Source organism: Podarcis raffonei, chromosome 5 (genome assembly GCF_027172205.1).
Source record: "Podarcis raffonei isolate rPodRaf1 chromosome 5, rPodRaf1.pri, whole genome shotgun sequence".
NCBI lineage: Eukaryota > Metazoa > Chordata > Lepidosauria > Squamata > Lacertidae > Podarcis > Podarcis raffonei.
Window position 1 is genome coordinate 6,051,774 of NC_070606.1, and position 26,065 is coordinate 6,077,838.

The following is a 26,065-nucleotide window of genomic DNA, read 5'->3' on the forward strand; positions in this document are numbered from 1 at the left end:
GGAAGCCGCCCAGAGTGGCTGGGGAAGCCCAGCCAGATGGGCGGGGAATAAATAATAAATTATTATTGTTGTTGTTGTTGTTGTTGTTGTTGTTGTTGTTGTTGTTAGCTTTCCAGATGTTGTTTGAATACAGCTCCCAACATCCCTGGTCATTGGCCATGTTTCCTGGGGCTGATGGAAGTTAGAGTTCACCTCTGCCACTTCTCACCCCACTCCAAATCACTCCCCCTGGAAAGTTACTTTTCTCTGATAGAAGCAGCCCAGGAGAGGCTCCAGCTCATGTAATGAAATGTCATTTATATCCAAAGAGGTGTGCCATGCATCAAGGGGTAAGAGTTCAGCTAAAACTCTGCCATCCAAATATCATTGAGGCCATATGGACACAGTTGCATTCATTCATTCTGACATTAAGTTTGCATTATCAGCTGTTTTCGATCATGCTGTGAATGAAAACTTTTACTTTACATTAAGAAAAATACAAAATAGAAGGAGTAATAATATGACTTCTGTCATCATCGTGTCTTTCAGTAACTGCAGCTTTTTGAAGGCTTCCCCCGGCCCCCAGCCATTTGGTTGCAATAGAAGTAATTTTGCAGATCCACCACAAAATTCAATAACTGAGGGAGACCACCGTTACTCGTACTTGCCAACATCTCTCTAAAGGGATATGAAATGTTGCCTAAACCATAGAGAGCACAAAAAGTGACTGACATTGCTCAGAGATTTAACTGCTTGGGTGGAAAAGGGTGGGGAAAAAACCAATATAATACCATTCTTTTGTCTTTCCCAAAGCCCAGGCAAGCGAGCTCAGGGACTGTTCAGCTCACTTGTTCTCCAAGGTAGGTTGCTGAGGAACTCAGGAACAAAGAATCATAATATATTTTGAGGGACACCTGAAAACAAAGCACTGTGATAAGGTGCAGCCGAAATTATGAGGCACGACAGAACTGTGAGAAAACAAGAGAGCTTTCCCCCATTTCCCCCCGCCCGAAGTTCTTTGAGGGAGCTCTAAATAATAATCTGATTCTGAATCAAGAAGAGCGGATGAGTCTGGCATTCTGCTCATCAGTAGTTATTATCTTCCACCTGCTGAAGTTTAATAGGCATATTCTCTTTTCTATCCTAGCACTAATATTGATTTCTCTCATGGCAGTGTTCTTTTTTTTCTTGTTCTTTTTTAAAAAAAGACTTATTTCTGTGCACAGTAATAAAGTAAGCCGGGCTCTGCCTCATTCAGTGAAAATTATTTCCATATTTTCCACATTATTTTCCTGCCTGGATGCTTCTCTTTGCAGCTGGCAAGGACCACTTCTCCTAAGCCTGAGAAACCTCCCACAAACCTTAAACCTAAGCCTTCCCTGTCAAAACCCAATGCTTTGGCTCAAGGAACTCACTGGGCAAAACATTAGTAGAAATGGGAATGGAGTATTAAAAAAATATATATGAAAAGACATTTTTTAAGAAAACACATACTGTATATACATTGGTCCCCAGCCTGGTAAACAACTGAACACAGAGAAAATTATATAGATTGGCTGATTGATAGATAGAGATATAGCACTAAAATGCCTAACTTGGGGCTCACCCAGGCTTCCTTTTGCATTACCGGGTCCAGGCACAGGTCCACTTTTTAAAGTTCCACGTTCAAGTAGTTTTTGTTTTGTTCTGGCACTTTCCCCGGGGAAACCTGTGTTTTATCTATGAATCAGAGCAAATGGCAATCCACAGAGAACCCGTTTGCTCCAATTCAGTGCTAAAACACAGGTTTTCCTGGGGAAAGTGCCAGGACAAAACAAGCAAGCAAGCAAACAAACAAATGCTTGGACCCAGAGTTTTAAAGCCTAGAAATGCCACACAAAAGGCAGCCTAGATGAGCCACGATGGAAGCAGTTTCTTTAAACGAGGGGGCAGGCAACCTAAGGCCCGTGGGCCGCATGCGGCCCAGTCGCCTTTTCAATCTGGCTCACAGACGGTCCGGGAAGCAGCATGTTTTTACATGAGTAGAATGTGTCCTTTTATTTAAAATGCATCTCTGGGTTATTTGTGGGGCATAGGAATTCGTTCATGTTTCCCCCTTCAAAATATAGTCCGGCCCACCACATGGTCTGAGGGACAGTGGACCAGCCCATGGCTGAAAAAGGTTGCTGACCCCTGCTTTAAACACTTAAAAAGAAAAGGGGAGAATGGACAGTTAAGCTGTATTAGATTAAGTGGATAAAGTCTAAAGTTAGCTCTTAGTTCTCTCTTGCAGCCTCCAGCAACATCACTAAGACCCAACATAGGAGCCAATTCTTAGGGGCTGTGGGAGCTTCAGCCCCACAATAAAATATTTGAGGGGATCGTGCCCCCACAAAGTTGATGAGCATTCCCATTCAAATGGTGTGTGTGCACTGTGTCATGTGATTGATTACTTGGACCCCCACAATATTTTATTCAAGTTGGCATCCCTGAAACCCAACGTTCTGAACCTATAAAACTGTGGTCACTGCAGCTCCCAGAAAAATGTTGTTTTCTTGCTCAGAGGAGTTTGCAAATCCTACGGAACAAGAAGCTTTCCACAGCTCTGCAGTTCCAAAACCAAGCGCGTTGTTATGTTTCATTTTTGTTCTTATTTAGCCTTCTGAGAATGGCAACTCTGGTTGACAATGGCTATCTCGGAAGTGAAAGCTGGACCATAAAGAAGACTGATCGCCGAAGAATTGATGCTTTTGAATTATGGTGCTGGAGGAGACTCTTGAGCGTCCCATGGACTGCAAGAAGATCAAACCTCTCCATTCTTAAGGAAATCAGCCCTGAGTGCTCACTGGAAGGACAGATCGTGAAGCTGAGGCTCCAATACTTTGGCCACCTCATGAGAAGAGAAGACTCCCTGGAAAAGACCCTGATGTTGGGAAAGGAGAAGGGGGTGACAGAGGACGAGATAGTTGGACAGTGTTCTCGAAGCTACCAACATGAGTTTGACCAAACTGTGGGAGGCAGTGGAAGACAGGAGTGCCTGGCATGCTCTGGTCCATGGGGTCACGAAGAGTTGGACACGACTAAACGACTAAATAACAACACAACAATCTTGAACCAAGGGTGGAAGAGGCTCAGAGGCTCTGCTGCCCCCTGATTCACTCTCGCAAGGGCCGCCAAGTTCTTTCTTAAGTATGAGCAGTAGGCGGGGCTCTGGCAGAGACCGCCTCTTATGGTTCCCCTAAACTGCTCTTGTCTCTGTATGTGCCAAGGAGAAGCTTCTGCTCACACCCCTGTTATTGTTCCCACAAGGGATGTGGGAAGAAACAGCAGAGATTAGAGACGGAAGAGACATTCGATTCAGTATGCATTTAAAGCTGAATCTGCGAAATGCACACTTTTCAACACAATATGCTTAGCGAAACACAGCTATACTTTGAAATTTACACTTATCCCAATTTTGTGATACAGTTCTCTAACCAAGTCACACTTACAAAAAATGCATTATATTTGTGGAAATTACTGGGGGGATGCGTTTGTCAAAACTGCATTTGGAAAGAAAGAAAGAAAGAAAGAAAGAAAGAAAGAAAGAAAGAAAGAGGGAGTGTCTATTAGGAGAAAATTGCACTAAAATGCTGATGAATTTTCAAGAGAACTTTAAAACGATAACAAATTGCTGCAAAATGTGGATAACTGAATATAAGATTGGGAATATATAAGATATAAGATTGGGAAAATTGAGAAACTGAGAACTGAATTTGATGGATCCAGCTCTAGTTGAGATGCACCTAATAAGGGCAGGTTCTTTTAAGGGTGTGTGTGTGTACAGATGGAACGTGCTGAAGGCCCATCTAATTTCCTGTGGTGGTGACTAGACATCTGTGGGAAGCCCACCACTGGGCACTAGCACCACAGCCCTTTCCTGACTGCCTTTCCTAGTCTGATCCGGAAGCCATTCTCCTTCATCAGAGACAAGTGAGTCTCTGGCTGTATTTACTTTTGAGTGATGAAGAACGGCCTCTCAGAACACACATAAAGCAACTGTTGTTGGCATCTATCTTGAGAGGCAATGGAGTTGCATTAACAGTACTGAAGTGACCACCCTGGGGCACAATCCTGGGCGGGGTGTATGGAGGTCCTGGACTGCCCAGATGACAAGACCCCTCTCTCAGCCTCACCGATGTGTTTGACACCAGCTTGCCTGCATGAGTTGCCAGAAGGACATGTAGAAGACCCCATCCAACTGCACCCAGTTTGGGTGCAAGCCAAGATCCTCCAGAAATACAGAGGGCTAGCTCTGAAGAGATTTTGTATCTCACATTCTTACAGCAGAAGGGTTTGTTTTTTTGAATGAAGCATGCCTCTAACTTAAGTTCAGAGAGAAAATGTGCCTTGGTTATCATCAGATGTCTGGCAGCAACCACTCGTACAGAGTTTTTGTTAGGACTGGATTTGAAATAAAGCTCTGTGGCTAAATATCATGTCTGGGATTCCCTAAGCACTCAGCAACAAGAGGGAAGAAATTAAAAATTGATTGTGGCAAATAAATGCTGTTGTTACTGCCTAAGCAACCTTCCAAAACTTGGATGAACTGAGGTCAAACACATGCTCCTGAGCTATGCAGGAAAGCATCACAAATGGCTGATTACGCTGAACGCTGTGGAAATCTCTGCATTCATAAAAGCATCCAGAAATACTTTATGCATGCTAGGAATTCAAGGGCATTTGATTGATAAACCCTCTAGGACACTTCCAGAATTAGAAATCAACACTAAGTTGAGAGCACATATTTCCTAAACACACACACACACACACACACACAAATGTGCACAGTAACTTACAGACTATCAACAATATCTCCTTTATGACTTTGACATTTTGTCACCACAGCGCATCTTATTATAGGACAATAGAACAACCATAAATAAAATGTAATTCTTTTTTCCACTTTCAACCAAGAGGCTTCTGATCTACATTATATTGTGCCAAAACAGCAGCAGCATGAATATTAAGCTATTTGCCAAAGTTCACAAACTATCAAAAGGGGCAGATAGCCAGGAATTCGAACAAATAATTGCAAAAGAGTTTGCTACAGCTGTGAAGCATTTTCAGCTTGTACGACTGAAACCAATATGAGTGGTGAAGAAACCCGTTCTTGCTTTGATGCCACTGGGTTTTGGCAGGGTGCTCTCAAAAAGTCATCAGTTCCTTTCCCTACAGTGGTGTAAACACATCAGATGTCCACACTGTCAGGATAAATGGGGAGAAAAATAAATGGCAGAGGTCCTATCAATTCAGGGACCGATAAGGAACAATTGGAGTTGCACCACAGAGTAATTTTCTTCTCTTGTTGGATGGTCACTGTGGTCACAGAAGTTCAAATTTAACTTCTTTTGTTCAGCTAATGAAAACACAGGAAAGCTGTTAGATATTCATGGGATTGGTTTTGACACTGCAAGAATGCTAAGAGTTACTGGGGGAATTCTTGTGAGACCTTTTAACTTTGAGGGTGAAAATCTTTGCTGGTGTCCGGAAATTTACTTTTTGAAATATGGCAATCCTAGAATTGCAGCACCTCTTTTTCTAGAAAAATAGCACTGGCTTAATATCTCAGATTAAGCCATATGCACCACCCATAACTCCAAAGAGTTCAGAGCACTGGAGAGAGAGAGAGAGAGAGAGAGAGAGAGAGAGAGAGAGAGAGATCTCCCAGATATACAGTATGGTTCCCAGGTATTCTCCCACCAGCAGCTAACGGGATCAGATCTGCTTGACTTCAGAACAGAATTGTAGAACACAAATCTTCTCAGCCATTCTAGGGTCCAAAAGCTTTAAAAATGAAGTCTTCTCCGTTTATGATAAAATCAAGAGTTCTGTAACAGCTTTGCTACTACAGAAGCAGGTTAACTGGTACTTTGGTGAATCACTATTTGGCTTAATTAAAGTGCTCTGGGTTTTGTTTTGTTTTTTGTATTCTGGCTGCTCATGAATGAGGTTCTGTGGAAAAGGAACAGCCCATGCTTCCTCCAAGAACCTCAGGGCAATGTAGATGGTTTTTCTGCCCGTTTTTAAATGATTTTGCATGCAAAGCTGATAGGCACCACCCCAAGGCAAGGTTTATGGAATCTAAGCCTATCTGTGTGGTGTGCAAAGGAATTTAAAACCATACTGAAAAATGTAAGGATATCAAGTGACAAGGTGATTTTGATATCCTCAAGAAAGCTTGTGGAAATATCAAGGTTTTCAGTGGTGCCCCAAAGTCAACCTCATGGTACCAGCCTAAATTCATGAGGCTGGGACTGCCTTGGATGGTCATTAGACTTAATTCCATCATTTGGGTGGCTGGAAAAATGGAAAACTGGCATCTTTTCTCCTCTCTATTTTCAAAGTAATGGTTTCCCTGCTACCCAAAATAAGGCTGTAACACAAAATAATTAGATCGCTACCTTTGCATGTGGACCGTGTGGCACTTTGTGTTTTTTTTTAAATAAAATATTTATTAAAGTTTTACAAAATGAAAAAAGAAAAAGAAAAATACAAAAAAAGAAGAAAAAAAACAGTTCCATCTTTCCATTACATTCTTTCATTTACTTAATTTTCTGGACCTCCTCTAACCTCCCTTTTTGTATTCCAGTTTAGCAAATCCTTCCCCTCTTTACTTGTCCTAATCTTTAACTTAAAATAATGTAACATTAGATTTTTACTTATTAATAGTCCATTTTTTCATACTCCTTATAGTATTATAACTAAAAACCACATAACTTTCAATCCAACATCATTCTAACATTCATTAATTTTGCAATATTTCTGTAAATAATCTTTAAATTTCTTCCAATCTTCTTCCACCGACTCTTCTCCCTGGTCTCGGATTCTGCCGGTCATTTCTGCCAATTCCATATAGTCTATCACCTTCATCTGCCACTCTTCCAGGGTGGGTAAATCTTGTGTCTTCCAATACTTTGCGATAAGTATTCTTGCTGCTGTTGTGGCATACATAAAAAAAGTTCTGTCCTTCTTTAGCACCTGTTGGCCGACAATGCCCAGAAGAAAGGCCTCTGGTTTCTTCGAGAAGGTATATTTAAATACCTTTTTCAATTCATTATATATCATCTCCCAGAAAACCTTAATCCTTGGGCACGTCCACCAAAGGTGAAAGAATGTACCTTCTGTTTCTTTACATTTCCAACATTTGTTATCGGGCAAGTGATAAATTTTTGCCAGCTTGACTGGGGTCATGTGGCACTTGGTATGTTAATGGGCTACAGTTCCTATCATCCCTGACTACTGACCACATGGACTGGAGCTGATGGAGTTCAATAAAATCTGAAGAACTACCAGCCCTAATACAGTGGGTTATCACACATTCAGAGACACTATCTAGGGCAATGAATTCAAGCACAACTGATAACATTTCTCCAGTGCCCTGGGCTAGCATAATAGTAAAGAGATATAAGAAATCCTATATTCAAATTTTTGCTCTTCCATGAACTCATTACTACCTAGGAAATCCCTGGTTCAAATAATTACTTTCCTGAACTCATTACTTTAGGAAAGCAGCTCTTTTTCGGCTTCATTACTGCCGCCCAGCTTGTAGGGTTGTTGTCTTTCCACATATATGCTGAAATAATGTTAATACAGCATCATTTGAGCAATTCCTAGCCATGCACCTAAAACTGTTCAAGCTGTAAAAGCATTTGTGGAAAGATTCAGATGTGCCAAAATTTGGTAGGGAAGGTAGAAACACCCTACAAATTATTCTAGCTTTATATCTTTTTAATGAAAGTGTTTGGGGTGCCTCCCTGCTTCCTGGAATTGATAAAATAATATTTTGTTCAAATAAACAATACAGATATATATATATTTCCACTTCCAGCCAAAAAGGCAACTCTGCAATACAGAAGTATGCCTGCCAAACTCTTCTAACTTTGATTTATGCAGAAAGTGATTATCCGGTCTGGTTCATATGTCTCTTGGCTCTTACATGATCATCATATTTAGGTTGTTGCAACTGCACAGTGTTAATAGCAGCAGTTTGTACAATTGTGTGTTCAGACCCAGAAACCTCCCCCCTAAATAAATTCACACTTGACTCAAATTTTTGGTTTGGTTTTTGGCAGAATTAGGCCACAACTTTATTGGTTACAGAAAGTGACTGGTTGCATAGGCTCTGGTTCTACTAGCTCCCTGCCATGCAGGTAGTGCTGACCCAGGACACCAGCATAGGTCAGCCAAGGGTGAACACCTGGATAAGCGGAAAGCCGGGAATGGGCTAACTCCACTACCCAAATGTCCCCCTGGACTCAGGCACGGGCACAACCCCCTCTCAGGGGTTGACCAAAACATTGGGTCCCTGGATTCCTTTAACGGAATACCCTTCACATAGGGATGGCAAGAGCCTTCTCCCATCCCTATCACCTGAACCAGTGCCTATCCGCAACCTTACAAGTTGTGACGATTTGCTACGCGGCAGGCGAAACCCAAATGGCAACAGCCAATCAGCCAAGTGGGGAAAATTCCTGCCGTGCCCCTGTCCCAACGACAGACGACACACGACAGCATAGCAAGGTCAAGCGCAAAACCCTAAAAGTATGGAGAGGTGAGCGGGTGTTCCAAATGGAAGCACCGAAAGAGGAAGCTCTGGGTCATGTGCATGGGCATAAATAGGTCCCTCGATCTGTTTAGACTGCGCCCCATTGGCTAGATTGTACCCAGCTTTGAGGGACCTTCCAATCGGGTGTTGTGGCTTACCAATTGTACCCACCCACAACACAGGGTGTCGGTTGTTCAGGTTTCACCGCAATACGTGCCCTCTTTAAGAGAGGACCCAATTTAGCACATTCATGAACTCCTTGCTGGCTTGGGAGCCCAGCAGCAGCCCTGCAAATAGTAGGCTTTAAAATGACCAAGATTGACTAGAGGTTTATGAACATGTATCTTTTGCATTTCCATCTGCTATTTTCGGTTTGATTGCAATTGGACTATTCTGCATAAGTCTCTGTTCCATATCCTTGTCCACTGATGTGGAAATATACATGTTTAAATGTATTCTTTTTGTAACACACAATAGACTCATATCTTAGCCATCAACAGATATTTTCCGATCTATTACCTGCCTTGCTTGTTTTCTCCAGCTCTGGAGGCTAGGAGATGTCTTCAAGTTACAAGAAATGACATTCTGACTAAATATCAGGAAGAACTTTCTGAAAGTCAGAGCTGTTTGATAGTGGAACGGACTCCCACAACAGGTGGTGGATTCTATTTCCTGGGAGGTTTTCCAGCAGAGGTTGGATGGTCATCTGTCATGAATGCTTTAGCCAGTATTCCTTCATTGCAGAGGGTTGGACTAGATATCCCTTGGGGTCCCTTCCAACTCTACAATTCTATGATTCAATGAAAGTCCTAAACCCATGTACCTGAGGGCAATCACCACTGAATTCAGTGGGATTTCTTCTGAATAGACATTGTTAGGACTGCAATCTTACTGCATATTGGCTGCCTTTGGCATCAAGCAATGCTTCAGAAACAAGTAAACGAAAGAGGCCCCTGCATACAACAATTAATATATAAATAACATATATTGCTAAGCAATTACATACTATTTATGTATGATGTGTGCATGTTTTTAAAACGATCACTGTAGCAAATAGCTTTCACAGCAAGAATCATTGCTGCAATTGGGGTTAAATGAGCTGACAGAAGGAAATTCACTTGATATTCCATTTCAGCGGATTCTTCCAAGTTCCCTATTCTAGATTCCCACATGTGTTCCAGTACATACACTGAATGCTTGTGAAGATGGGTTTCTCCATTCACTGCAATAGAGGGTGAAGATTGCATGCACGTGAAAATGACAAATGTGGGCGTCAAGGAATGACTTCCATTGAAATTGAAATTTCCATTGAAATAGCGGCAGCTAAAAAAGCCAATGCAATTCTGGGCTGCATCAATAGGAGTATAGCATCTAGATCAAGGGAAGTAATAGTGCCACTGTATTCTGCTCTGGTCAGACCTCACCTGGAGTACTGTGTCCAGTTCTGGGCACCACAGTTCAAGAAGGACACTGACAAACTGGAACGTGTCCAGAGGAGGGCAACCAAAATGGTCAAAGGCCTGGAAACGATGCCTTATGAGGAACGGCTAAGGGAGCTGGGCATGTTTAGCCTGGAGAAGAGGAGGTTAAGGGGTGATATGATAGCCATGTTCAAATATATAAAAGGATGTCATATAGAGGAGGGAGAAAGGTTGTTTTCTGCTGCTCCAGAGAAGCGGACATGGAGCAATGGATCCAAACTGCAGGAAAGAAGATTCCACCTAAACATTAGGAAGAACTTCCTGACAGTAAGAGCTGTTCGACAGTGGAATTTGCTGCCAAGGAGTGTGGTGGAGTCTCCTTCTTCAGAGGTCTTTAAGCAGAGGCTTGACAACCATATGTCAGGAGTGCTCTGATGGTGTTTCCTGCTTGGCAGGGGGTTGGACTCGATGGCCCTTGTGGTCTCTTCCAACTCTATGATTCTATGATTCTATGAAATGAAGAAGAGAACCCTGAGTTATTGCATGAGTATGTGTATGGAATTGCTGGGTCGGAGCAACTGGCTTGGAGTTTAAGAATCTTTGTTTTCATTTTTCAAAGTCTTTAAAAGAAAAATAAGAATAACTTTGCAATTTGTTTTATTGGGCAAGAAACAAGAGTTCTAAATGCAGTTTAACAGGTAAGTCTAGTTTAAGAGCAGTCAGGCACTGAAAGCCTTGTGTAGCTGAGCAAGAAAATGACCAGATCATTTCAAAGCTAGACGTGATAATTACTATTGTTTCATTTAAAAAACAAACAAAAGAAAACTGAAATGCAAATGCTCTCTGTTTTCCCAGGCTCCTTATTTCCCTGTCCATAATCCAACTAATTCATCTTCTGTGAAATCTAACTCTTCATCGCTTCATGTTTTATTCAGCATTTATCCTAAGGTGCTTAATTTACCCCCAAGGCCAGCAGAAGGGCTAAGAATGGCCTGTGTAAGAAGAGATGCCTTTAAGGCTATTATATATGCCCTTTGATCTTGGCAAGTTCATGGAGGGACTTTTGATTCGGTGCCTAGTTAGAGATTCACTGTTGTCGCTTTTATAGATTACACTAAATGTGAACAAAGCCCAAAGAAGCCTGAGAATGCTCCAACACTTCAATATATCCCATTTGAACAGCAGTTCTAAAGATGCTTTAGAGTTTCCAAGTTAGCTCCAATCATTTGCTACAGAACTCAGATGTTGGATATAGTAGCCTCAGAACTTCACACAATTGTTTATTCTTTTCCTATCTATTGTGCCAAGCAAAATTTACTTGGTCATGAGCCCTATTAGCTTCAGAGAACCACACATCCAATTAAATGTGTCTTAAACCTGAATTCCAAAGATTTGGAAGCAGTGTAAAATAAGGCTGAACTTGAGTGGAAAACATTTGCCTCCACTGTAATGAATTTATTTATTTCTTTGAGGACCCAAGGAACTACATGCTATGTTATGCGAGCCCCCTTCCCTTCTTAAAGCATACTTTCATTATGGGCTCCTAGACAACCTGTTTGTTGAACATTCATCCTGATTTGCTATCTTTATGAAATATTTGTTCTGATTTGTTTTCAGGGATGTTATACGACAATGGGCATTCATCCTGATTGGCTTACATGGTGCTCACACATCTTCTGTTAATCATTCATTCATTCCTCACTTTTTAGTGCATTCCCCTTTCTTAAAAACACTTTCCCTTTCTTAACCATCACTTTCTTAACCACAAGGAGACTGGTTGTTTTTTTAAAGTGGATTTGGTGTGGTAGATGGCCAGATTGGCAATAATTTGCAAAGTTAAAAAGGTGAATGCCTTACTGCTGTCTCAACAGTGCTTGCCGGTAAGACCAGGAGAAGAAGGCTTCTCCCCCACTCCTCTTTTACCACATATGTCTCTTACTCTCGTTTCAAGGAAACAACAGGTGATCACACAACAGGGTTACACAATATTATGCAGGATAGGTCTGTCAATGGCCGCAGCCTTGAAAACTGAATGGAGGCTCTAATTCTAAAGACAGTATGCCTCTGCATACCAGGGGCTTGGTACCCACAATACAGGAGGGATTTTGCCTAAAGGCTCTGCTTGCTTCAAGTTGACCACTCTTGGAAACTGAACGCTAGGCAAGAGGGACATTTGCTCACATTCAACAGAGCTCATTTATGGCCTCATGTGTTGGCTGTCAAGTGTTTGTATGCAGAAAAGCCCAAGCAGAATGGGAATCCTGCCTTTAGCAGACACTGATGCAATATAAATTTTAGTGGGGGTGGGTGGCTGAAAGGCTGCATTATCGTACAAATTTGAATTATTAGCAGAAGCATGTGGAATCACACACTTTAAAAATTAAATGCACATTCTACAGAATCAGATCTTAAATATACATTCAGAACATTCCAGGAAGTATTTCATGGAGGCTGTCATTAAAGCAAATCCCCAAAGGAAGGGCATTTACAAATCAAAAGCTATAATGAAAATTACATGTTGTAATACAAGCCGAAGACAGGAAACACAGAATTCCGATGACACGGCATCCTCAGACTCAAGACTTTTGTGCTTTTATCCACAATACTAGGAGGCTGGGACTGAACATCAGCTTTGATCAGCCTTAATTCACTCTGAATTCTGCCCAGTATGTGTGCAAATTGTTTATAATAGACGGGCTGCAACCAAAGAACTAAACCAATATGTTCGGCAAAGACTAGTACAAACAAATTTGACTCACAGGATGAGTGTTTTGCCAACCATGTTCCCCAAACCCTAAATAATTTGTATGAGCCTGGGTGTATTGATATTATTTTTCTGAACGAAAACCTACCAAGTGAGTATTTATGGCTCTGCCATCTGTGTGCAGGGCTGCCACTCAAATGAGTGGCGCACAGCTCTCCTCATGGCTAGGGTGTGACAAACAGCTGATCCAGGCCTAACTGTCAAACATTGGAAACTCTGATTTGTTGTGGAAGCTGCCAGTGGGTTACTGGGTGGTTTCCCATGCTGGCATCTACTTGAACTTTTTTGGCTTGAGAGTATTGCTGGATATTTTGGCAGGGCTAGGGCAACAGCACTCCACTGGAATGCTCATCTGACCTTCTTGGTGTTTGTGTTGTGACTCATACTTGCCCACAGCGTTTTTTATCTGGCTTCCACTCCTATTAATACAGTCATGTGCAAGGTAAATCCACAATCCTTTATTAAGTACCAAAATCTACCATTAATTTCACTGATTTCAGTAGAAGAGTTAAAGAACTAAAGGCATGTGCTTAATTTTGAATTGCAAGGAGGTAACCCAGGCTCGAGGGACGCGGGTGGCACTGTGGTCTAAACTACTGAGCCTCTTGGGCTGGCCGATCAGAAGCTCGGCGGTATGAATCCCCGCGACGGGGTGAGCTCCCGTTGCTTGGTCCCAGCTCCTGCCAACCTAGGAGTTCGAAAGCACGTCAAAGTACAAGTAGATAAATAGGTACCACTTTGGCGGGAAGGTAAACAGCGTTTCCGTGCCCTGCTCTGGTTTCGCCAGAAGTGGCTTAGCCATGCTGCCCACATGACCCAGAAAAACTGTCTGCGGACAAACACCGCCGCCCTCAGCCAGTAAAGCGAGATGAGCGCCGCAACCCCAGAGTCGTTCATGACTGGACTTAACTGTCAGGGGTCCTTTACCTTTACCTTTAACCCAGGCTCTGGCAATGCTCTAGATCACAGCCTCTCTGACTCCTTCTTCAGTTGCATTGCTCACCTTCCAACCTACTGGGTGAAACAGGACCTGCATATTACCGTACCTAAAGGGGAGACTCAGGGAGAACTTAGCTCTCACCCACACTTACTGTTTGCCCTGCTCTTTCTAGGCACAGGTCTGCACTTTAAAGCTGCATGTCCAAACACCCTTCTTTTTCCTCTGGAGCTTTTCCATGAAAACCTGCTCTTTAAAGCTGACATGCAACAAACAGCAATTTGGGTTTTCTGTAGATTGTCGTTGGCTGCAGTCCAGCAGGTTTTTGTGGGGAAAGCGCCAGAGCAAAAAGAAGAGTGCACTTTAAAGCATGGACCATGCTGGGAAACAGTAGAGGAAAAGTAAATGTGGACAAGCCCTTCATTAAATAAATGGGATTTTTAGTGCTTATGTTTGGCTAGATCATGTCCCAGCTGAGCAAGACAATGAATCCAGGGTTAAAATTGTGACTGATGACTTAATAACTCTAATAAAGGAATTGCATATTGGTTGTAAATCCTTTAACTTGATCAGAATTGTTCAGCAATTCTGCTGATCAGCTGCATCATTTACCATTCCAAGCATAACATTTCAGATCTCATTTAGATGTGCGCAAAGAGATGTGAGCACAGGAGAATGATTCTATAGGTACATCTTATTGATGCTGCTCCCAGGCAAGTGTGCATAGGATTGCATCCACAATATGCAGTTGGGGGGAAAAGTGGGATATTCTAAGAGCAAGCACTGTAGTTTCTTCACACTACATAATGCCTGGGGGAATGATTATCAATACAAGCCAAGGAGTCACTCGTACATTCTCCTTTTTACAGCACAGCCCTATACATGTCCAGGGCAACCCCTATTCAGTTTAGTGGGGCTCATTCCCAGTTAAAGGGGTATAGATTTGCAGTCTTAATTGTTTGTATCAGTAGCAACTCAATGAAGTTCTGCTCATGTTTACGCAGAAGAAAGTACCACTGTTCAACAGGGCTTACTCCTGCAGAGCCCTGGAGCAGGGAGTATGGCTTGTTTACTTGTGAGTGTAACCAGTGAGTTGGGTAGAATGAAAGGTGAATTGCAGAAATAGAGAAATAAAGGTTAATTGCAGTTAGTTTGGCCCAAGGGGCTAGGTGGAGCAGACAGTCCTCCTGCCCCCACTGAATAGCACCCCTAACTCTTCCCAAGCAATCAGAAGTTTCATACTCAAGGGCTAGTTTGGAGAAATGTAGGGCCAAACATGGGAGACCACATGTCAATGAATGGAAAAAAAACCTAGTTGTTAGATGGCCAGTATCCCTATAGAGTGAAGAGTGAAGAGTGAAGAGTGACTGGAGAGTGAAGTCAAATGGGCCTTAGAAAGCACTGCAGATTACAAGGCCAGTGGAAGTGATGTTATTCCAGCTGAACTATTTAAAATTTTAAAAGATGGTGCTGTTAAGGTGCTACACTCAATATGCCAGCAAGTTTGGAAAACTCAGCAGTGGCCAGAGGATTGGAGAAGATCAGTCTACATCCCAATCCCAAAGAAGGACAGTGCCAAAGAATGCTCCAACTACCGCACAATTGCACTCATTTCACACGCTAGCAAGGTTATGCTTAAAATTCTACAAGGCAGGCTTAAGCAGTATGTGGACCGAGAACTCCCAGAAGTGCAAGCTGGATTTCGAAGGGGCAGAGGAACCAGAGACCAAATTGCAAACATGCACTGGATTATGGAGAAAGCTAGAGAGTTCTAGAAAGACATCTACTTCTGCTTCATTGACTATGCAAAAGCCTTTGACTGTGTTGACCACAGCAAACTATGGCAAGTTCTTAAAGAAATGGGAGTGCCTGATCACCTCATCTGTCTCCTGAGAAATCTCTATGTGGGACAAGAAGCTACAGTTAGAACTGGATATGGAACAACTGATTGGTTCAAAATTGGGAAAGGAGTACGACAAGGCTGTATAATGTCTCCCTGCTTATTTAACTTATATGCAGAATTCATCATGCGAAAGGCTGGGCTGGATGAATCCGAAGCCGGAATTAAGATTGCCGGAAGAAATATCAACAACCTCAGATATGCAGATGACACAACCTTGATGGCAGAAAGTGAGGAGGAATTAAAGAACCTTTTATTGAGGGTGAAAGAGGAGAGCGCAAAATATGGCCTGAAGCTCAACATCAAAAAAAACAAAGATCATGGCCACTGGTCCCATCACCTCCTGGCAAATAGAAGGGGAAGAAATGGAGGCAGTAAGAGATTTTACTTTCTTGGGCTCCATGATCACTGTAGATGGTGACAGCAGTCACGAAATTAAAAGACGCCTGCTTCTTGGGAGAAAAGCAATGACAAACCTAGACAGCATCTTAAAAAGTAGAGACATCACCTTGCCAACAAAGGTCCGTATAGTTAAAGCTATGGTTTCCCCAGTAGTGATGTATGGAAGTGAGAGCTGGACCATAAAGAAGGCTGATCGCTGAAGAATTGATGCTTTTGAATTATGGTGCTGGAGGAGACTCTTGAGAGTCCCATGGACTGCAAGAAGATCAAACCTCTCCATTCTTAAGGAAATCAGCCCTGAGTGCTCACTGGAAGGACAGATCGTGAAGCTGAGGCTCCAATACTTTGGCCACCTCATGAGAAGAGAAGACTCCCTGGAAAAGACCCTGATGTTGGGGAAGATGGAGGGCACAAGGAGAAGGGGACGACAGAGGATGAGATGGTTGGATGGTGTTCTTGAAGCTACCAGCATGAGTTTGATCAAACTGCAGGAGGCAGTGGAGGACAGAAGTGCCTGGCGTGCTCTGGTCCATGGGGTCACGAAGAGTCGGACATGACTAAACGACTAAACAACAACAAGAAATCCCTATAGAATGGGAATTTGGGATACATGGCAGAGAACATACTGTGGATCCCATGGTTGGAGGAGAAATAGAGGTGTCAGAAGTCACACATTTTGCAGGTTTCTCCTTTACAGAAAACACCCTCTAATAGCAAGGCGTCTCTCAATGTATATAAAAAAATAGGAAGGGGTAGACTTTCAATTCAAAATCATGTTAATCCATTTTTTAAAGAGCAGGTTCTTTCTCCTGGGTAACATAATAGTGCCCTTTCCTTATTTGTGCATCTATGCTGGTTTTATTAGAATATAATCCCCACCAGTTTTACAGTGACCAGTAAAATAATTTCAGTGCTGTGCATATACACAGCAAATGTCATGGTAAAACCTCTGAGCCGTCCCACCAGATTGCATGCTGGAACTCAGAGTTTGGGAGAAGGGTAGGCTAGAACACTCTGACATCCAGTTTTCTATGGGCAGGGAGTTCCTCTTTGGGACAACATTCAAGCCCATAATCTTCCACCTACATTCCCAAGTCCAGAAGTAATCTTAAAAGGTTGTTTGCTGTTTGCCAAGGCAGGGTCTTAATTTCCATCCAGAAAATAAATAGGACATGTGATTTTTTAAATTTATGCCACAAATACTGTGCAGTTGTGACATATAAAAGGGCTAAGAGGGATTCTCCTCCACCACATTTTCTGATTTCATTTGAAAGCAATGATGTATTTGGCAAGAATCACTGCGTTATTCATCACAAATTACATTTTATTCCATGTAAATAACCTCCTTCAATAGTTTGGGGGCCTTTCAGAATCTGTGAGCACATAGGCACAATCCTTTTCCTGAACATGCCAAATAGGACTATCTGCTTTGTTGGAAGGTGGATTTAAATGAGAAAGGAGTTTGGGGTGGGTTGCTTTGCTTTATTTTGTTTTGAAAAAAGAATGTACTTTATATAGGTTACTGTTTAACAGGTTTTGGCAGTAAACCAATTCCCTCTCCAACAGGGGGAAAAATGTAGAGAATTTGCAGATGAGTCGATTGCCCCAGGATGTCTCTCTCAAGATGGATTAAGGACACACAGTGGGACATTTTTTGCCCAATCCCAACAAAAGCATGATTTGAGTTACAAGTGTTTGCCCCTCTGAGTGCGTTACTGAAGAACAAAAAAAGCAGATTTCCTCGTCTCTCTCTTTGCTCTTATTCTTACCGTGGCAACTTCAAAAATGCCAGATGTCCTGGGCTGATTCAACCCTTCCAAAAGGGTGTGTGGAGAGAGAGAGAGAGAGAGAGACTTTCAAATATTCCGTCACTAAGCCAACACAAGTCAGACATTAGAGCTCTACACAAATCCTAAATAAAAGGCTATGTATCCAAACAGCAAAATAAGGAAGAAATTTCACTCTATGAATTCCACTTAGGGTTTTAACAGTACTCTGTCATTTTGCTGTGGTTAGCTCCACTCATATATTTCATTGCAAGCAAATATGTGCACTTGGGGGCAGCTTTGGGTCAAACGTGAACGAACAGCTATTCTTCCAATTGTGGTCAGGGAGTATTCCTCTCCCCCCTCAGTTGAGACCAATCAAGAACAGGGCCTTCTTTAGCAAATGCAGCGCCGGGGTGCAAATATCTGCCCAGCGCCCCCAAATTACCACGGATAGAGTTGGGGTGGCTGTAGCTGTGCACTGCCAGCCATGGGGGGGCAACTCTCCCCCATGCCGCTGCAGGAGAGCGGTCCTATGGGAAAGACGCCTCTGATCTGGATTGAGCATCTGATTAATGCCACTCTTGTATATTCAGCAAGAATCAAATGGGAAACCACTCTGGAGCCTGCACCCACAATAAAGAGGCGAGATGCTTGTACTGGGATAATTAGGACAACAACCTTTTCACCACAGACGGAGCAGATCTGTAAGTAATACTACAAGTTGTGCACAACTGGAGGAGGCAGCAGCCCCCTTGCAACCTCCACCTGCTTGCGTAATTGAAGGAGAGAGTTACCCTTCCTTGACCTTGAACTGTGCACAGCCTGCTTCAGCCACATCTGGCCACACCTTTCTGGTGCCAAGGGAGGCTGTCCTGAGTCACCATGCCCCACAACCCCCAAGTGTGGCTCCGGGATAATCCCAGAGGAGTTCCTTTTCCTGCCCCCAGACAAGTAGTTTGAGAAGTGCAACAGTTGAAGAAGTTCATTGTGTTCTGTTCAAATGAGCATCTTTTTCTCAGAACCCAGGGAATACCATACTGGCAGGAGTTGGTTGTGTTGTGGGGGTCGCCGGGAGGTAGGACAGGCCCCCGGGCAAACGACATATACATACTAGCCTGTTTCTCCCTGCTGCGTGCTGCTCAGGAGATCCATCAATCTTCTTCCCCAACATGCTTCCGTGACTCATATCTTGGGAAGTGAGCACACATTGACTTAGCAGAGTCCACAACAGCAGAGCTAGACTTGAGGTGTGAGTACTAAGCTACTTTTATTATATGCAAATCAGGACAAAGGAAAACATGGCTCCTCTCTCTCTCTCTCCTTCCTCAGAGAGGAATTACGAAAGTACAACAGAGCGGAACTTCCGTTCCCATGACTCCATCAGTGATGGAATGTAAATACAGACATGGGATGAAAGAATCCCACATATCTGCACAGCGGGGGAATGGAATGCCAACAGGTTGTGCACAGCACTGATTGACTAACACCAGTGTTGTCACCTTCCTCATCCTCAGAGCTGTATTCCCAGAGCTGTAGGAAATGGACACAGTAGAAAATAAAAAGGGAGGCGGCCTGCCTGAAGCACAGGGAAAGGCAAGCAAGACTGATGACTGACTTAGCAGCCCTTGAACACAGTATCCAGTTCTGATACTATTAGTGCTGATTTCCTTATCAAAACAAAACAAAAGAAGTTGGGGATGGTGCCCCAAAGATTCTCTGGTAGCTCTATTCTCTCCATCTTTGCTACTCCATATACGTGCCTTCCTTATCTTTCAGAAGCAGCTCCATTTTTCTCCATATTGCATCTCACTGCACTGAGAACCTGATGCTTGCAAAGGCCTCCAAAGCCCAGTGAGTTTAATTCCTCAGGCACAATAAGTTGCATTCACAAGTGCCATCCTGTGATGAACTGGGCTACAATTATAATTGTAGCACACACTCCTGGATGTGAGGAGAATCAGAACTTACAGGGTTAAACAGTTCTGAGTGACGTCTCACATTCTGAGGCGTGGCTATGTTCACAGAGGGGAGTGTTTCTCTGTGTGTCCTTTCTCTTTCGCTTTTGCCGAGAAGCGGAGAGGATGCCTGCCATGTCGCCGGGCTGAATTTACGATGTTATTCTACTCATTAAAGGCTATTGGAGATACGAAAAAAGCCTGCGTTGCATCACACTTCTATCAGTAGCACACACTTCTGGATGCATTCACACACACACACACACACACAAACAAACACACACCTCTCTCACATACGCATGGACATCTGTACATACAAAGTGTGCCCTTGCCTTCGGGTTTGTTTCACACCTAGCCAATTAAACTGGAGAAAGATAATAATAATAATAATAATAATAATAATAATAATAATAATAATAATACTCTGCCCATCTGGCTGGGCTTCCCCAGCCACTCTGGGCGGTTTCCAAAAAAATATTAAAATACAGTAATGCATCAAACATTAAAAGCTTCCCTAAACAGGGCTGCCTTCAGATGTCATCTAAAAGTCTGGTAGTTGTTGTTCTCTTTGACATCTGGTTGGAGGGTGTTCCACAGGGCAGGTGTCACTACCAAGAAGGCCCTCTGCCTGGTTCCCTGTAACTTGGCTTCTTGCAGTGTCCAGGTAGAATGAAGAGGATGGAGATGCTCCTTCAGGTATACTGGGACGATGCTGTTTAGGGCTTTAGAGGTCAGCAACAAACTTTGAATTGTGCTCAGAAATGTACTGGGAGCCAATGTAGGTCTTTCAAGACCGGTGTTATGTGGTCTCGGTGGCCGCTCCCAGTCACCAGTCTAGCTGCTGCATTCTGGATTAGTTGCAGTTTCCGGGTCACCTTCAAAGGTAGCGCCACATAGAGCCCATTGCAGTAGTCCAAGTGAGAGATAACTAGAGCATGCACCACTCTGGCGAGGCAGTCTGTGGGCAGGTAGGGTCTCAGCCTGCGTACCAGATGGAGCTGGTAAACAGCTGCCCTGGACACAGAATTGACCTGCGCCTCCATGGACAGCTGTGAGTCCAAAATGACTCCCAGGCTCTGCACCTGGTCCTTTAGGGGCACAGTTACCCCATTCAGGACCAGGGAGTCCTCCACACCCGCCCGCCTCCTGTCCTCCCAAAACAGTATTTCTGTCTTGTCAGGATTCAACCTCAATCTGTTAGCCTCCAACCAACTCCAGACACTCACACAGGACCCTCACCGCCTTCACTGGTTCTGATTTGAAAGAGAGGTAGAGCTGGGTATCATATATAAAACACACATGGAACACTTCATAGAACACAGATGTAGGCAGGATTACAGTCCTGTCTCCATACCAGACAGAGCCTCACAGCCCCCTATATTGCACTGACAAACACTCACTGCCTAGTTCATTTGGGGCAGGCAGCAGGAAGGGGGTGCGGTCTGCCCCCTTGAGGGGGGGTGACAAAATGGTACAACGTGGCGGGGGCACTTACAGCGGGGCCTGGCCTGCAGTGTGCCCAACCCATTCGTCTCTGCTGGGAGTGACACGGTGGCTCAGGGCCCGGCGCTTGCGTCTGCCAGGCAGACTCTGTGGGCAGCTCACCGCGGTGCCCCCCTGGGCAGATCGTCCTGCCACTGCCGCTCCGGGTACAGGAGCGGCTAGCTACGCCCCTGCTGGCAGCCATGCAGCAGATAAGTTCTCCAGGACAACAGGTGTCCCATTTTGACACCTAAGAGACCCCACCCCACCCCCGGGACTGCCTGCAGCCCATTTCCCCACCCCTCTCAATCTACCACCTGGGGCCAGAGCTGCCTCATGCCAGAGCTCATCCCCACCACAGGAATAGCCATTAAAGAATCACGGATGGAACGTGGCCTAAGCTACTGCGGAGCAGAGATCAGCTTTGTCAGATGCATTTGTGACACCTGAACCCATGAAACAAGGGTCAACCAGCTTTGCAGAAGAACAAGGTCAGTTGTGAAACATGTGTAAGAGTTGAGCCACCAGGCAGGCTCACATTACTCTTCCCCCAGCATATGTGATGAATCCAAATACATTGTGTGTTGAGGAATGGCACACACTTTAATCAACAGTGGGATCTAAGAGTCTACTGCTGTATATTCTTTCCCCACCCCCTCACAAATGTCTATTATTTATCTAAGCCTGGACATTTTAGCTTTTCCTCATAGTAAGAAACCACTCTGCTCCCTCAATTACAGTGGTACCTCGGGTTAAGAACTTAATTCATTCCGGAGGTCCGTTCTTAACCTGAAACTGTTCTTAACCTGAAGCACCACTTTAACTAATGGGGCCTCCTGCTGCCGCCACGCTGCTGGATCACGATTTCTGTTCTCATCCTGAAGCAAAGTTCTTAACCCGAGGTACTATTTCTGGGTTAGCGGAGTCTGTAACCTGAAGCGTATGTAACCTGAAGCATCTGTAACCCGAGGTACCACTGTATTTCGATCCCTTTTTGTAGTGCTCCTCCTCCTCCTCTTCTTCTTCATCTTCATCACCATCATCATCATCACTATTAGAGATGGGGATGACCAGAACTGTACACAGTATTCAAAATATTGGTCTTGTGGAATGGCCGGATTTGCTAGAATTACTGCAAGATTTCTTTCCAGGGTAGTATCTGGAAAAATTGTAGGCAAAGTTACTGTTTCTAGGGAGTTGGAAAGTTTGGTGAGACATTTCCTTTAGTGTTTAGGGATGGATGGACTGGCTCAAATAAAAAACAGCAACCAGACAGCTGAAACTAAAGAAGAGTACCCTTTTTTTTCTTCCTGGGGTCTAAGTGAGTTCACTTCTGAAAAGAAAACTGAATCATTCATGTAACTCTTCCTGGTTTGTGGTGAGGCAGAGCTGGGAAGACAAAACTACCATAGGGTAATCTATTCTTACGCGATTTCTAAAGCAACCAACCTGTCTCTGCTGCAAAACTCTAGAGACCAGCTCTTCCTCCAAGGAGGCAGGCAAGATTTCATGTAAGATTTGTTTTAATAAACAGAAGCCCATGAAACTGAAAAGTCCACATGGTCTTTGTCTTGTGAGCAATTCAACATATGTTAAAAATTATATGAAAAGTGGGTTGAATGCAGAAATGTTGGCTCTGGGCATTGATCAAACCATTCTCACAAGGCCAAAAGCAAAGGTGTAACAGCAAACATATATTATAACTTAAATCAAGCAAAAAATCATCACCTTGAAGTTGCTTTCTGTACGCAAATCTGCTATTGTGCACTTAAATTATTTTTAAAAAGCTTTTTATTCACAATCCATGTAGATGTATGTACACATGCATGCATGCACATACAACTTCACATTAACAGCACATCCCTAGGTACATTTGTATTTGCAAATAATCTCACAGAGGCATAATTCACACAGACAGCAGCTGAGATGGTAAAACTGCTCCTGAAGTAGACTCCTGCAGGTTGAAAGTGAATAAGTACATTGTTACAGAATACTTTTCCAGTGTGTTTGTGTGTGCCTAATCCTTGCACATGCATGCCAGGGAGAAGGCTACACCGAAAATCCTCTCTGACATATTTTCTTTATATTTTCAGGATCTGTTTAACTTTTCAAAACAGATCAAGTAACAGTCAAGCAACAGATTATTACTTCATTAGTCCCAAATTAAAGGGACTACTGTAATTGCTTACTATACAAACATTTCAGCTTTTGTATTTTGTTATTGGGTTGCTATTTTTATTTTGATTATATGTTCTGTGGTTTAATATTTCAGTTTTTTTCTGTGAACCACCCTGAGACCTCTGGGTATAGGATGGTATATAAAAAGGTAAAGGTACCCCTGCCCATACGGGCCAGTCTTGCCAGACTCTAGGGTTGTGCGCCCATCTCACTCTATAGGCCGGGGGCCAGCGCTGTTCGCAGACACTTCCGGGTCACGTGGCCAGCGTGACAAGCTGCATCTGGCGAGCCAGCGCAGCACACGGAACGCCGTTTACATTCCCACCGGTAAGCAGTCCCTATTTATCTACTTGCACCCGAGGGTGCTTTCAAACTGCTAGGTTGGCAGGCGCTGGGACCGAGCGACAGGAGCGCACCCCGCAGCGGGGATTCGAACCGCCGACCTTTCGATCGGCAAGTCCTAGGTGCTGAGGCTTTAACCCACAGCGCCACTCGCGTCCCTAGGATGGTATATAAATAATAATAATAATAATAATAATAATAATAATAATAATAATAATGCCTTCTATTTTCCCTTCATGTAAATGATACTTGTAATTGACATAGATTGCCATCTTATACCCACTTTCCTCAATGAATTCAATGGGAATTATGTTTGAGTAGACATGTAAATTTATTTTTTCCGATGAGATCATTATATACGCATTAACCTATATATGTTTTAAAGTTGTAGGAAAAAAGCAAACAAACACCATTTCACTTAAAAACACACACAAAGGCTGAGAAAGACATTCTGAAGAGTTATAACGGGAGGGAAAAGGCAATTATTGAGAGGCAGGATGCTAGCTGCAAGCATGACTCTTTATCACTTACAAGAACTGGTTTTCATTTCTCAGTACTCCATCCCCCATATGCTGTCAAAAAGAGCCATGGCTAAATGTCACTCTTGAAAGCTGACACCTATTATAGTGTCTCAATCCATCACACACTGGCAAATGTAGCCTGTGCAAACCAAGACATGTGAGGCATACTTGAGGTCATGTCTCATGCAACACAAGGCAAATATCGGAGAGTTTTCAATCAGGACTGCAATGTCCAGTCAATTCATCCGTGAGATTAATTTGTTCAAACAATTTGATTGACTAAAAGGTGCTCCCAATTAATCAGACAGCCAATTTAAATGAATGAATGAATGAATAAAAACATCTTCAAGATGCGTCTGCCTTTGATGCTCCCATTCCTGCACATGCTTGCTGTGACATGTGCATGCCTTCTCAAAATAATTATGTTTTCCCCATTCAGATCTATTGTTTTTAATTACAGTGGTACCTCGGGTTAAGTACTTAATTCGTTCCGGAGGGCCGTACTTAACCTGAGACTGTTCTTAACCTGAAGCACCACTTTAGCTAATGGGGCCTCCTGCTGCCACCGCGCCGCCAGAGCACGATTTCTGTTCTCATCCAGAAGCAAAGTTCTTAACCTGAAGCACTATTTCTGGGTTAGCAGAGTCTGTAACCTGAAGTGTATGTAACCCGAGGTACCACTGTAATATGCACATGAATATTAATATGCATTTTAACTATAATAATTATAATAATAACTTATTATTTATACCCTGCCCACTCTGGGCGGTTTCCAACTGAATATTAAAAACAATACAGCATTAGACATTAAAAACTTCCCTAAAGAGGGCTGCCTTCAGTTGTCTTTAAAAAGTAAAATAGTTGTTTATTGCCTTGACATCTGCTGGGAGGGCGTTCCACAGGGCAGGCGCCACTACCAAGAAGGTTCCCTGTAACCTTACTTCTCGCAATGAGGGAACCGCCAGAAGGCCCTCGGCGCTGGACCTCAGTGTCCGGGCTGAACGATGGTGGTGGAGACGCTCCTTCAGGTATACAGGACCGAGGCCGTTTAGGGCTTTAAAGGTCAACACCAACACTTTGAATTGTGCTCGGAAACGTAACTAAGAAGCAAACATACATTTGATCCTTCAAAATTTATCTGATTAACCAACACTGGCCATGTGCAGACAGAACACTTGCTAATGGCTCTCCTACTTGTGTGACTTTGCATTGTTTTGTTGTGTTCACTTGGCACAACTGTTTTGCTGTGCATCTATACCTAGACATACTATCTAGGGATAATATCTGCCTCCTCCATGTGAGGTGCAGAGGGTGGCAACACAAGAACGGGCCTTTTCTGCAGTGGCTCCCCGTTTGGGGAATGCCTTCCTCAGGGAGGCTCGCCTAGCACCTTCATTAAACACCTTTAGGCAACAGGCGAAAATATTCCTCTTCAACAAGGCCTTTGGCTGATTGACACTGGTTCCCCATTCAAGTATATGTGTGTGGGAAGATTATTGGCTTTTCTTTGTTCCTGTTTTTATTATATATTTTGTGGTATATATATATATATATATATATATATATATATATATATATATATATGTGGTGCTATATCAACTGCACTGGCTCCCGGTGGAGTACAGGATCAGGTTTAAGGTGCTGGTTTTAACCTTTAAAGCCCTATACGGCCTAGGACCCTCGTACCTACGGGACCGCCTCTCCTGGTATGCCCCACAGAGAAACTTACGGTCTTCAAATAAAAACATCTTGAAGGTCCCAGGCCACAGAGAAGTTAGGCTGGCCTCAACCAGAGCCAGGGCTTTTTCGGCTGTGGCTCCGATCTGGTGGAACACTCTGTCACAAGAGA